At 41.2% G+C, this 13090-nt stretch overlaps 1 pseudogene; it reads right to left on the reverse strand.

Moving 5' to 3' along the window:
* Nucleotides 1-10929: 10929 nt before the first annotated feature.
* Nucleotides 10930-12183, reverse strand: LOC114498089 (annotated as a pseudogene).
* Between the last annotated feature and the right edge of the window lie 907 nt (nucleotides 12184-13090).

Genomic DNA, 13090 nt, shown 5'->3' on the forward strand with positions numbered 1-13090 from the left:
ATATTTCGGAAAGAAGGCTGCTACGCAGCCTTCATAGCAGCCTACCATGAGGTTCAATGCACATAATAGCTAATTGGGGGTGTATTAAAACACATACATCTGGGCCCTATTTCAAGAGATTCTGATTCAGTAGATCTGGGGTGGAGCCTAAAAATGTGTAGATCTAACAAGCTTGCAATGATATCAGTGATATTGGTCCGTGGGCTGTATTTTCAGTAGCGCTGACATACAGCTCCTGGTATTTAGTAAATTTCCATTATATAAAAACCTTAGTTCTTTTCTTTCTTCACTTTAGCAGACCTTTCTACTGGGCAACAACAACAAAAAATTATTGAAAAATACACTCTTTTAACATTCTTCCACCCTCAACTTATGTGTTTACCCGACTCCAACCCTTTCCTTCGTAAGTGAAAGGAGTAAGTATTGACTTCACTGCTAGCTTACTGAAGTAGGTGGGACAATGGGAGGTTTACAGATGAAGACATGGGTATGGTCTTCAGCTGACTTACTCCATCGCGTGCCCTAAGCGCTATGGTGGAAATGTAGGAAAGGTTAGGGATGTTCTAATCAGCTCCCAAAGTCTAACACAGATGACCATTTTCTTCTTGACTCTAGGAAATAGGGATGTGCAATAACAAATGGAAAAGCAGCAAGAATGAGGATTCTGGAGCCAGGCAGACCTAACCTTGCATACAAGTTCATCACTGCCTACCTGCATGGCCTTGGGAAATTACCTTGACCTGTTCTCTTCCAACCAATTTTACTGATTATTGTAGATATGAATATTTAATCACAAGTTTAGCAATGCAAGAAATATAACTCCCTTATTTTTCTCCAAATGTTTGAAGCCCTCATTCAGCTACTGAGCAGACTCTCTCAATCCTTTTAAGGGCTTCTCTTTTCCCAAGCTATTTTTTGTTCTCAGGGACTTAGTGCTACAATTTGGGTTGAGGATTTCTAATCCTGGATTAGTCAGGATCCATCCATATCAACATCTGCTGAGATGCCAATTTCCATGTGGTGTTTTGTTGTCAATTCATGCAGGTTGCCCCCTGAGTCATGCCTCATTCCTGAACCCATGGCTTTGCCAGGCCTACCTCTATCTGAATGAGTTTCATGTCCTTCCTGGGTATACTGAAGTCAGTCTGCTGATTCCGGCCTTATTCAGGGTATACAATACTTGAAGCTTGTAGGGGTCCTCATGGCCATGCCACTCTCAGCTTGAATTCATCTTCTGCTCTCACACCTTGCTAAGACTTGAATTCTTAGGTGTTGCCTATGGCTTATCACTCTGGACATACCCGGGTGCCATTTGTATCCTTCTTTTTTTCTCAGGGTTCTACCTGAGAATCAGAGACACAACTCTCTTGGAGTTCAAGTTCTCTAAAGCTATTTACATTTGAAAATGAAAAGAGTGTGTTTTTAAAATCAAAAGCCCTTTTCTTCTACTTTTTTTGTAACAGTCATTCTATGAGTCTATGAATCAATGTGTGCCACATGGGAAAAGGATAATGGGTACAAAGAAATTGCAGGAAAAATGTCAGTTAATATTTCAAAACATCTCAACCACATGCAAAGCAGGATGAGATTATTTTTAGGTTTACTATGAGAATTCAATGTCATCACACAGATTAAATTCATAACAGTCTCTGATTTGAAACACATATTAGATAAATATTAATTCCCTTTCCTTAGTTTCTTCTACTTTTCTGACCATTTATCTTTTCTTCAATGGCTTCTCCTCCCCTGTCTTTTCTTTAAAATGTAGTGGTTCTTTACTTGTTATGTATGTATCTCTCAAAATTTCCTACCTTTGATAATCCTACTGAACGCCCACAGATACCTCACACTCATCTTGTCCAGAAGAGCACCCAGTGTTATCTCCCCAAATTTCCCCTTCTTCTTAGATTTTCTTTGGCCATCCTCAACAATATTCTGTTTCTAATAGTTACATGTGATCACGTCCTTATTCCAGTTTAAGTATTTATAATGGTGCTTCCTTCCCTATAAGTAATGATCCCTATTAAGTAATGATATTTAATTATACTTAATGATACTTAAAGGCATTAGCTATCTAGTGCCAATCTTCATGTTCTATTAACCCTCAATTTTTCCTTCTCCATCCTTCACCCACATCCCAAATCAGTGCTCAGCATGGGTGTTATAAAAATAAACTTGAGGGGTGACCAACTGTGATGTGTCCCAAGAACTTTATTACTACTAGAAAATTACCCCAATCCTTTCCTTTCCCATTTCAGTTGACCCTTTCTACTTGGCAACAACTTTATTGTACATGTATAACAGTATATATTACATATAGTAGTGAATTCCAATAATAGCATTATATTCATGATAGAAGAACTAAGAAAAAGAAAAGGCCTTATTCACATCATCATGGTATTTACTGTATAGTCCAGTACCTGGAACATAGTGGATTCTCAGTAAACATTCCTGAGTAATGAATGTGCCTGTAGAGACGTTGCTGCTGCTGCTCGTCTCTTCACCTGGCTGGGACCCTCCTGATGGCTGAAGGTCACATGATGCCACTTCCTTAGGCACACTGTGGCTGGGACTGCCCCTCTCCCACACAATCTACTTTGTTTTCCACGTGGCACCACCATACTCATTTTTCAAGTTTAGCTTAATTACCAATTCCTCTTTCAAGCCTTTCTTGACATTGTAGATCACCTATCCCTTCCCAGAGAAATTAATCATTCCCTTCTTTGTACTTCCACACTGTTTGTTGAATGCAGTTCCAAGTGATTTAGCATTATAGACTTCTTATTTGGTATATGTATTACACCTTATTCTCCGATTACTAAGTTAACTCCTTGAGAAGCCTGTTTTCTTCTTTGAATTCTAGCATAATCACACATAGTAGACATTCCGTGTTTTCTGTTTGGTTTCATTTGGTAAAAAACTTGAAAACCAGAAGATTAAGAACTGTTGACTCAACCACACACACTGAACATGTATGTCTGGGTTTTGTTTTTAAGCAAAAAACATAAAGGTTTGTTTTTCTGGGGTGTTAAAATCACCTTTACCTATACTCCTTTCTCCTGTTGGCTCACCTGACCTACACAAAACCAAAATCCAGGTCCTTGTTCCCTTGGAGCTCCTCAGGAAACAGCATACTACAAATATATGTTTTTTGTTTTTTGGGGGGGGGGTTTGCCTCCAAACCTTCCAACGCTGCAGTGAAAAAACATGCACTTGAAGACTTTCTGCACAAACCAAAGCAGTGATGGAGAGAGCAAGTAGCAGGAATAGGGGAGATGAGCCAAGAAAGGCCTAGGGAATCTCGTCCTTGTGTCACACAGAGCTGGAGAGTACAGTGGGATGCCTACTCTGCAGCCCTTCCCAAGCATACCCATTTGGTTACAGTGTGGTATAGTTATTGAGACACAACACCTGTTCCCGGTCCCAATGAATGGCTGAACATATGGTCCAATTTTTTAAGGTAAATACATTTCTCCATCTTTCACACAAGATTTTGGCAAAGACAAACTCTTTGCACTGGCAAATATTGTACTTCTATTTAGAGTTCACCCTTTGAATTTGCTATAAACCTATGGTTTCCATTTATGTCCTTTAAAAAAAAAGATACTCCAGAAATTCTTAAAATCAATATCTCAAGTTATTTGCACTAAGAGACTCAAATAAAAAATTGTTCTAGCATGTCTAAGGGACCCTAGCCCCCAAAAGATCACCATTGACAGTCCAGCTAATTATTAAAGCCATATCCTTCTCGATTTAAGATCTTCTAATGGACAGCTAGAAGCTGGGCCATCACTTTACACCTGCCATAGAGTCAATCAGTTGGAGGAAAAAAATATTTTTATGTCAATCAAGAAATCTTTGGGGAGGTTATAACCTGTTATGATGCATTACCCTTTGACCACTGTGACTTAAAGTCTTTGGCCTTAAAGAGCATGTGCCAGAAATAATTAGAAGCTAATCTTGATTGTACTCACATATAAATGAAGCAGTTAGCCCTGAGTAGGCCCAGCAGTTATACTGTCTGGGCAAGAAATCTGGGGAGTCCATCTTCCCTGGTGCCACCATCAGCATTGCCATTAATCAAATGTAGTGGATCGAGATTCAAAGCTATTGCCCTAATGCTGCAAATATTTAACACCAATGTGATTACTATTGTCCTGTATTACTGTCCTGCCACTAGTGTTAACAAGGCCAGTATAGCAAACTGACCAATTTTCAATGCGCCTAGCATCCTGTGGTGAAAGAGATGGATTTTCCAGGAAACAACCATTGTGGAAAACAGCAATATATAGGGCTGAGGCTGGCCTTATACGTTTTAGTGGTTACAAAAATGTCTCCCCCACCCCTTGTGAGTATAACGCAAGGTATGACACTGAATCACCTTATCTCTCCCAGTAACTGCTCTGTTGTGCCTGGCTCAAGGGCATTCATCTGAATGACACCAACCTCAAAATCGAAATTTGGGCTCTAAATCTTGAGCATGGGATATTTTTCTTTATGGGCCAGATTTCAGAGAGCCCCACAGAAGAGAGAGAATCACCAACACACACCTGGCTTGCACTTGTTCACAACTCATCTTGGCCACTGCAACATCCTGTCCTTAGAATGACCTTACAGAACAGAAGAGCTAACGGGAATAGCTACAAAAATGAGATGACTGAGGAGTAAATAAAACAACAGAAGGCAAGCAGGGACCATGGGGCCCAGACTGAACCAGAATAAAACAAATTCATTATACTGTAAATTGCTCACACTATACAGGAGTCTATTACCAGGAGTTTGTGAGAACTAGGGAAGGGAGGTAGACTCCTACTATATTCAGAGCCCATCGATCACTCCCAAATCCCCAGAGCCAGAGAAATCTAACTCCTGATAGATTGTTTATGGTTGTAGGAGGTGAGTAGAGAGTAGGTAAATTAAACCCCCAGATAGCCCTATACGTGGTGTGAAGTACATTATAGGTCTTTCTTCTGCAATTGGGCTGTGGACACTTGAGGGTAATTTGCCATCCTGAAGGCCCAACATAGGGGTCAGCCAGGTGTCTGGTACTCAGTATATTTCTGTTGACTTCAAGAAGATTGTCCTGAAGTGTTAAAGCACTTTGTACATAGTAAACAATCAATAAATATCAGTGATTCTGTAGCTGCACAATCACTTTCTCCATTTAAGCTCCCCCCACCAACCATGAATGTATAATCCACATTAAGATATGTGAACCCTTTTTCTCACATTATTGTTTCACTCACTCATTCATTCATCATGCATGCATTCACTCATTTAACAAATATTTATATAGCAGTTATTATCTGCTAGGCACTATCGATCACATATTCGGAAGTCTGGTAATAGCTCTGGCATCAGATAGACCTGGATTAAAGTCCTGGCTCTGTGATACTGAGTAAGTTCCTTAATATTTCTGAGCTTCATTCTCCTCATCTGCTAAGTGAACATAATAATAATACCTCTGTTGGGTTATCGTGAGGGTTAAACAGCTGGAATAATGAGCTATTTAGCAGAGCTTAACACATGGTAAGCTCTGTAAATGGATTTAAATGGGCTTCAAGGCCCCATCTGAATCCAGGCAACATTGTGACTCTACCCTAACTTACATAGCCCTTGTTATTTTGTCTTTCCCTGAACTTAATTAGTAATTATTATCTGTTTTATCAGTTCAGTTCTTGACTTTTTAATTGACTTGCTAATCTTCCTTGGCTCTGATTCCATGACTTTTTGCCTTTGGCTTTTTCCATGGAGAAACACAATTGCAAAGGAGCCGAGCTTATGAGAAAACTATGTATTGGGAACTGATTCCATATGAAGATCAGTGCAGGAAAAAGCTCATCTTCACAAAGGTAAAGTGAGGCTTAGGGGAAGATGAATAGAATCCTTGTAGAAAAAAGCATGATGAGGCACAGAAAGGAGAATGGTTGAGTATCTGGTGGCTATCCTCAAGACAGCAGGGCATATTCTGCAATGTGGGAAGTCCCCTAGATCATAGGGATTCCAAGGGGAAATTGTGTGAGGATGGTGGTTCACAATATCTGGAGGGGTTTCAGGAGATTTCTCATGTAAATTATAAGTCAATCAACATAGTAGGGGAGGATTTAATAGCCATGTTTACCCTATTTCTCCATCTTTGATCTTTAACTCTTATTGACTTTATGTAGCCTTATTGGTAGTCTCAATGTTAGTTCCACAGTGACTTTACCTCTGTACTCCTGAGCCCCTTTGCATGTCGGATGTCCAGTTATTGGTTGGGATCCAAAAACATAGTTTTAAAGAATAGAATAATAAATAGCAAAGAGGTGAGAAAGAGGCAGAATGGCCCTGAATCTCAGTGCTCCTACTTTTAAAGTGGGATACTTAACTTTCTGAAATTGTGAGCAAAGTTCTATGAATGTGAGCTTATGGGGCTTTTTTCCTACTGAAAAAGGGGTCAGTAGATTTCATAAGATGCTTAAAGAGGGCTGAAAATTGTTCCTGTCTGCTTTGCTCAGAGGAATGACATGGGGGAGTGTATGATCCCTTGATATCCACTGAACATTCTCAAGGGCTGCCAAGTAGGGCTTGAGGGCTGCCATTCTCAAGGGGCAGTAGAAGAGGACAGAGAATGTAGGGTCAAATTCCCCTCCTCACTTCCCACTTCATTAAGTACAGTGATTTATTTTTTCACAGAGAAGTAGTTTTACTTCATTAAAAAGTTAGAAAAATAAACAAGATTATCTGTCTGAACTAGTTGTGTAGCTCTTATATCCACTTTCATCATTGTGGCAAGGCATCTTATATACGGTGACCAGTGTCTACAAGGTGTTTGTGGCTTCAGCCCTGGACTGGAACCACGCAATATACTCTTTTTTGATTTCCCATTTCTCATTTTCCTGTTTCTATGTTTGCTACATTCACATTTTTTCATTTATTTAATTTTTGGCAGCCATCTTGACTCTTCTAAAGCTTCTCTCCACACCAACTGTGCTGCCCTAGATCTCCTTAGGTAAAACTTTTTTATTTCAGTCCAGTTCCAGAGCTCTCCAGGCCTGACTCTTACCATATAGGTGGACTGTAAGATCCATTCAGCTCACTTGGGCACTGGACCCTATAGTCTGATTTGGATATTCATCACACTTTAGAAAATGTAACCACTGCATAGATAGAAGCCCTTCAAACTCCATACCCATTCATGTTTTCTGAAACCAGAGGGCATTGGAATCAGTGCCCACCCAAAGACCAAACCACAATTGAAGCCCACCATAGTGCTCAACTGCCTATAATGTTTCATTCCTCAAATTTGAAAACAATACATGAAAACAGCCTATATTCACAACAGCAGGAAAATGGTCAAATATACTTGGTATCTTCATTCAATGTAATAGTATGTGGACAATCTAACTGATACTTTCAAAAATATTTATGATGAAATCCTAAATGGAAAAAGTTCAATTACACAAAAACTGCTTGTGAAGTGATGAATTATATGCAAATTATTTGAGATGTTGCAGATCTTTATGATTCTCCTGGTTATATATGATGGCTACAAGATGGCATCTGCAGCAGGCACACAGTGAGAGGCATCAAGAGAAAAGGATGTTGTCTAAATCATGGAGCAGATGCTTCCCCAGAAATCCCATGGAACAGTTACACTTATTTCCCACTGAGCAGTACTTTGACCAGGCCTGGTGTCAAACTAGACAAGATAAGAAAAGAAGTTTGGAAATGGGGATTGAGTCAACCAGTCAATGAGTGCCCCAGCTGGTAACTGAAAATTTACCCTAACTTCTGGGCCTGAGTAGTCTACTAGAGTAACCACTGATTTAGTAAGACCAGAATATAAAGAGAAATTTCCTTCCTTCTTTCCTTCCATCCTTTCTTCTACCTTTCCTTCTTTCCCTTCTTTTCTCCTTGGTATTATAAGACCTAAATTTCAAGTGCTGCCTTGACAGCTTGAGTCTCATAGGTCCCTAAGGACCTAGCTGTAGGTTCCCCTGCTCTTGCCCAAACATCCCTCTCCTGGCAGCTGGGGCAGCTGCACCCTGCCTGGTCTTCAACCTAATGAGTTTCACCTCCCTGTTGGATTGTGAAATTATTTTAGAAAGTCAATTACATCCTCCCATGTGATCTCATGGTCTCCTTACCCTCTGTCACCACCAAAGTGTGATTCCCACAGCCCCTGCTGGTTTATTCCCACATGCAATTTCTGTGTTGCCCTGTGGGGCCTGAGGTATCCTCCTCCTCTGGGTTGTGAGTATTTATGGCTAATAAACTATTGTCTATTTTATCTGTCTGGTGTCTTCTATTTGTGTTTAGCTATCTACTATTTAAAGTGGAGGATCCCTCCCATAACATAGTGAATATAAGGTGATCAAAATATCCTTCAGTCCTTCTTTTCTTCTAGGCCTGCATGCCAGGTGCTTCTCTAGACACTGACATTACACTGAACAAGACATACTTAGGTCCTGCCCTGAGGGGTCTTACCATCTAGTCAAAAAGATACATGTCTGTATTGTGTTTGCTTCTCCAAGTACTGGAGTAGAGTGCTGTGAGGAAACATGTCATGAACCAGAAATCTAGAGTGGAGAGTGACTGAGTGTATGTATGTGTGTACACCTACAACAGAGAAGTCTGTGGTGAGAGGGAGTTAACCAGAACAGATTAGATAGTGAAAGAGGAGATTTTTCTTTGGTGTGACTGTAGCTAGGAGTTTGAGGGCGGGAACAATGTAGAGGGGGCAGTACAAAAAAGAAACTGGTTGAGAGAAGCTAGAGAGGGACACAAGGGCCAAATCATCATGGAAGGCCACCTCAACAGAGTGAATAACTTCAGGCTTCCATGGGTGAGTATTGGAGCATTGCTTTCAGCAGGAATATATCAATGGGCATTTGCTTTTGGATAGAATCCTGTGGTTTCAGTGTGGAGAGTGAAAGTGTGCCACATGGGGAGCAGAAACACTCAGGAAGGCTGTGGCAGTGATCCAGGCAGAAGAGCATCACACCTGAGCCCCGAACATGGCAAAGCTACAAGAGATGTGGAGGGAGTGTCTATGAAGCCATGGGTCAGTAGATGGAGAGAAATGTGTGGTTTCTAAGTGACTTCACACTTGAGGATTTGTGTATCTACCATCCTTATAAGGGTCAGGGAAGTAAAAGTTACCTGCTCACTTAGGACAATGGTTCAATCATCTGTGGCACAGGTTTTATATCAGAATTTTCTGCATCTGCAAGTGAAAGAAAATATACCTCGAGTGGCTTACACAAATCTGAACATATTTCTCACAGAGAGGGGTGGTTGATTCAAAGATGTCAGAGCATATACAACTCTGATGTGCCCTCATTGTCACAAGATTAATGCTGTAGTTCCATCCATTATGTACTCAAGGCAGTAGAAAGAGTAAGTGGGAAGGGCTATGCCATCATTATGTGTCCTTATATCAGGAAAGAGAAATATTTTATAAACTACCTCTCCCAGAAGACTTCTGCCAATTCCTAGTGGACTCTGGTTACCTCTACCAGCATGGAAGTTGGGATGGCAAGTATTGCTGTTCTGGACTCTACAGAGGGAGGCAGAAAGGGAAAAGGGGGCTGGGAATGGCCATTCGCATCCAATCAACAGTGCTTGCTGCAAGTGCATTATAAGCCTGGGTTATATTTGAGGGGGCAGGGGAAGCTGCAAAGGAAAGCACGTAGCAGAGGTCAGTGACAGTCATGAATTTTATGAAAGGTTTTCTGGGAAACTACTTTTAAGAAAATATATATGGTGACTGTGATTCCCCTGAAAGCACGACTGAGTGATTTGCAATGTAGTTGCAATTCATGGTCCTCGTTCCAAGAACTGTCATTCGCTCTCATGTCAGACACTTGAGTTGTTTCAAAATCACCAGGCTGGCCCACTATTAAATTACATACACTTGCACACAGAGATGTTTTAGAAGCCCCCAGTGTACAGTGAGAAGTGTGCCTGCTCTTCTGATAGCTGTGGCATCAACATTATTGATTTGTTTGGGCAAATGCTCCTTTGCAGGACTGGAACTCCAGGAAGATTAAAACTGCCCTCTGCTCCAGGTCTCTTGCCAAAGGTCTGGAGTCTAAATTCCTTTAAAGCAGTTTTACACCCATGGTATTGTTTGATTCTCATGGCAATCATGCAAAGCAGGCTCTGCTCAGTGTTTTAGAAGACAAAACTGACCCAAAGAAATGAAATGACTTGCTTATGATCACCCAGTAGAGTGTAGGGGCCAGTAGCCATGCTCTAAAGGAAAACTTCTGGGTTCAAATCCCAGCTCCTCCTAAAGCTAGATGACTCAAAGGACTTTCAGGGTAGGAGCAAAGCAAGGCCACAGAGATATAGGAAGACCAGCATTGACAAGTAAACTATAATTCTAGTTTAGGAAACCTGGGAAGAAGCGGTTCTGTATCTCTGTATACTAATAAAAGATATCCCAAATTTAGTCCCATAGAACACCAACTATTTATTATGTTTGTGGATTCTTGGTTTAAGAATTCAGATCATAGAGGGGATGGCTTGTCTGCTCCATGATTTCTGGGGGCCTCAGCTGGAAGAGTTAATGGCTGTGGGGTACTCCATGGCTGAGGCCTGGAATTGTTTGAGGACGTTCTTCACTCATATGTCTGGCTCGTGGGTGGAGATAACTTCAAGCTGTACTCAGAAGAGACTGTTGGCGTAAGCACCTAACTTGCCTCTCCACGTGGCTTGGGCTTCCTTACAACATGGCAGCCTCTGGGTAACTAGAGTTTTTACATGGCTGCTCAGTTTCTTTAAGAGATTGTGTTCCAGTTGAACAAGGCACAAGCTGAGTGGTGCTTTGTAAGCACATATTGTCACTTTTCTTTGCCATCTTTTCACTGCCTTTAATTAGGTTTTTATTCCAAATTAGTTTGTACGCAGTGATTTGACTTTGTGGAATAAATAAATTTAAGTTTATGCCATGGGTGTCTTTTCTTCTGTGGTGAGCGTCTTTTCTGGGCTTCTTCTCAGCTGCTGTTTTCTTGGTAGCGGCAGCCTTTTCTCATATCAAAGCCTTCTTCCACTTCCTACTGCCAACAGTCTTCTTCCGTACCACAGGCTTATTGCCTGGAACCCTTTTCCTCACCTGATTGGCTTCTAGTGCTGCTGCTGCTCTACTCACTGGGAGTCTGTGATTCTCAGCCTGGAGAAGAATGGTATTCTGGTGCATGGCTGTTACATATGGTTTAGCTTCAACACGATTCTCAGGTTTTTCAGTCAATTCTTCTTCAGGACTCTGGGATGAATCTCCTTGCACGGTTGTTGGAGGGCTTTTTGGATCTCCAGGCTTTTGATATTCTGCTAAGGTCTGTGTTGAGCATGACGTACATGGGGAGATTATAGTTATGCTTGAGGGAGGTAGCTTTATGTGGGTGCCATACAGATCATCTACCTTGTGGAAAGCTCTTTTAGTCCAAATGCAGAAATGGCCCAAATGCCCACCAGGAGCACATTTCAGAATGTTCAGTTTGGTTACAATAAGCAGGTAATTCCAGGGATGTCTCTGAAGGCTTTGATGATACCATTGTCCTCATTATAGATGATGCAAGGGCCCCTGCACTGGACATAATGATGGTTTCTCATTTTGCTCTGTAACTCACATTCACTGAGAGGCAAGAGGCATGACCCCTTTTTGATATCATTCCAAGCCTTAAGTTTCTTGAGAGCAAAACAGCACTTTGGTTTTCTTGTAGCCTTCAATTTATCTTCAGACACCAAAGGACATTCAGGAACTTCCTCAGCACAATGATCTTTAGACATGATCAGTGCTGGCAAGGCTGAGGCAGACAGGAAGAGCAGATGCATATTGCTTTTGTGTTGTGTTCACTGTGTGGTGCCAATGATACCAGGTTTTGTTGGTGCAAACATAAGGTCCCCTCAACACATATTTCCAAAAGCACCCTGGCCAGACCAATGAGTCCTCACTACCTCGAATTCTGGGAACTTGAGCCACAGCTCTGCCAGCACACCAAGACTAAGCACTGGTTAGATGCCTGGCAAGTCCCTGACAACATAGGGTTGTCTATTGTTTTTGTGCAAGTTGGTATGAACAAAGTCCACAATATCTGGTCATATGGGAGCCTTGAACACAGTAGGCAAAGCAACATTTTTGCCAGATGAGTCCCCCTTTCTGGAGCACACTGATATCAGTGGATGAGCACAGACCATGGTGTGGAGAGAAGGCCATACTCCTCAACCCTGTGGCTCCCACAGGAAAAGGCCACATAGTGTCACATCACCACATTCTCTTGGTTGAAATAGTCTGAAATCCACCTAGATTCAGGAGAAGAGAATTCCTCTTGATGAGAGGTGCTTGAGAGTATTTGCAGCCATATTTTAAAACCAGTGCAGAAGCCAATCTATTGAATATATTGGTTATATTCACTGTCTTTTCTGAAGTTTTTAATCTCTAAATGTATTTTTCTGGCCTTAATACCATCACTTGTTAACTATGTGAGCATGATATCTTGCCTAGTATCTCTGAATTCTCAGTTTTCATGTCTTTAAAATAGAATACCTCATTTATTATACATTATAATAAATACCTACCTCACTGGTCTTCTGTGAGAAGGAAATGAGGCAGTCAATACAAAGTGCTTAGAAGAACCTGCTCCACATTTACTCAACACATATACTCAGCAGTTATGTGCCAAGATTTGGTCTAAGTGTTTCATAAAGATTTGCCTCATTTAATCCTTATTTACCCCTACAGATAGACACTGTCATTATCCCTATTCTAATGATGAGGAAACAGAAGTGCAGAGAGGGCCATGACTTGCGCATGGTTCACACAGCACATACATAGAAGACCCAGACTTGAACAGAAATATCTGGCTCTAGAGTCCATACTTTAACCGTGCTGATGTGTGGCCTTTTGTTATAGTACAGATGTGAAAATACACATGCATGTATAAACTCTTGAGCTTCCACAAGTAGCAGTGTGAGCCCAGGATTCTGGTTTGTGCCAAGACTGCTCATCTAGACCAGGGATCTGCAAATTATGACTATGGTCCAAGTAGGAGACACTGCCATTCATTGTGTATTACCCATGGCTGCTGCTTTCATGCCATTACCA

Source organism: Phyllostomus discolor, chromosome 5, assembly GCF_004126475.2.
Source record: "Phyllostomus discolor isolate MPI-MPIP mPhyDis1 chromosome 5, mPhyDis1.pri.v3, whole genome shotgun sequence".
Classification (NCBI taxonomy): domain Eukaryota; kingdom Metazoa; phylum Chordata; class Mammalia; order Chiroptera; family Phyllostomidae; genus Phyllostomus; species Phyllostomus discolor.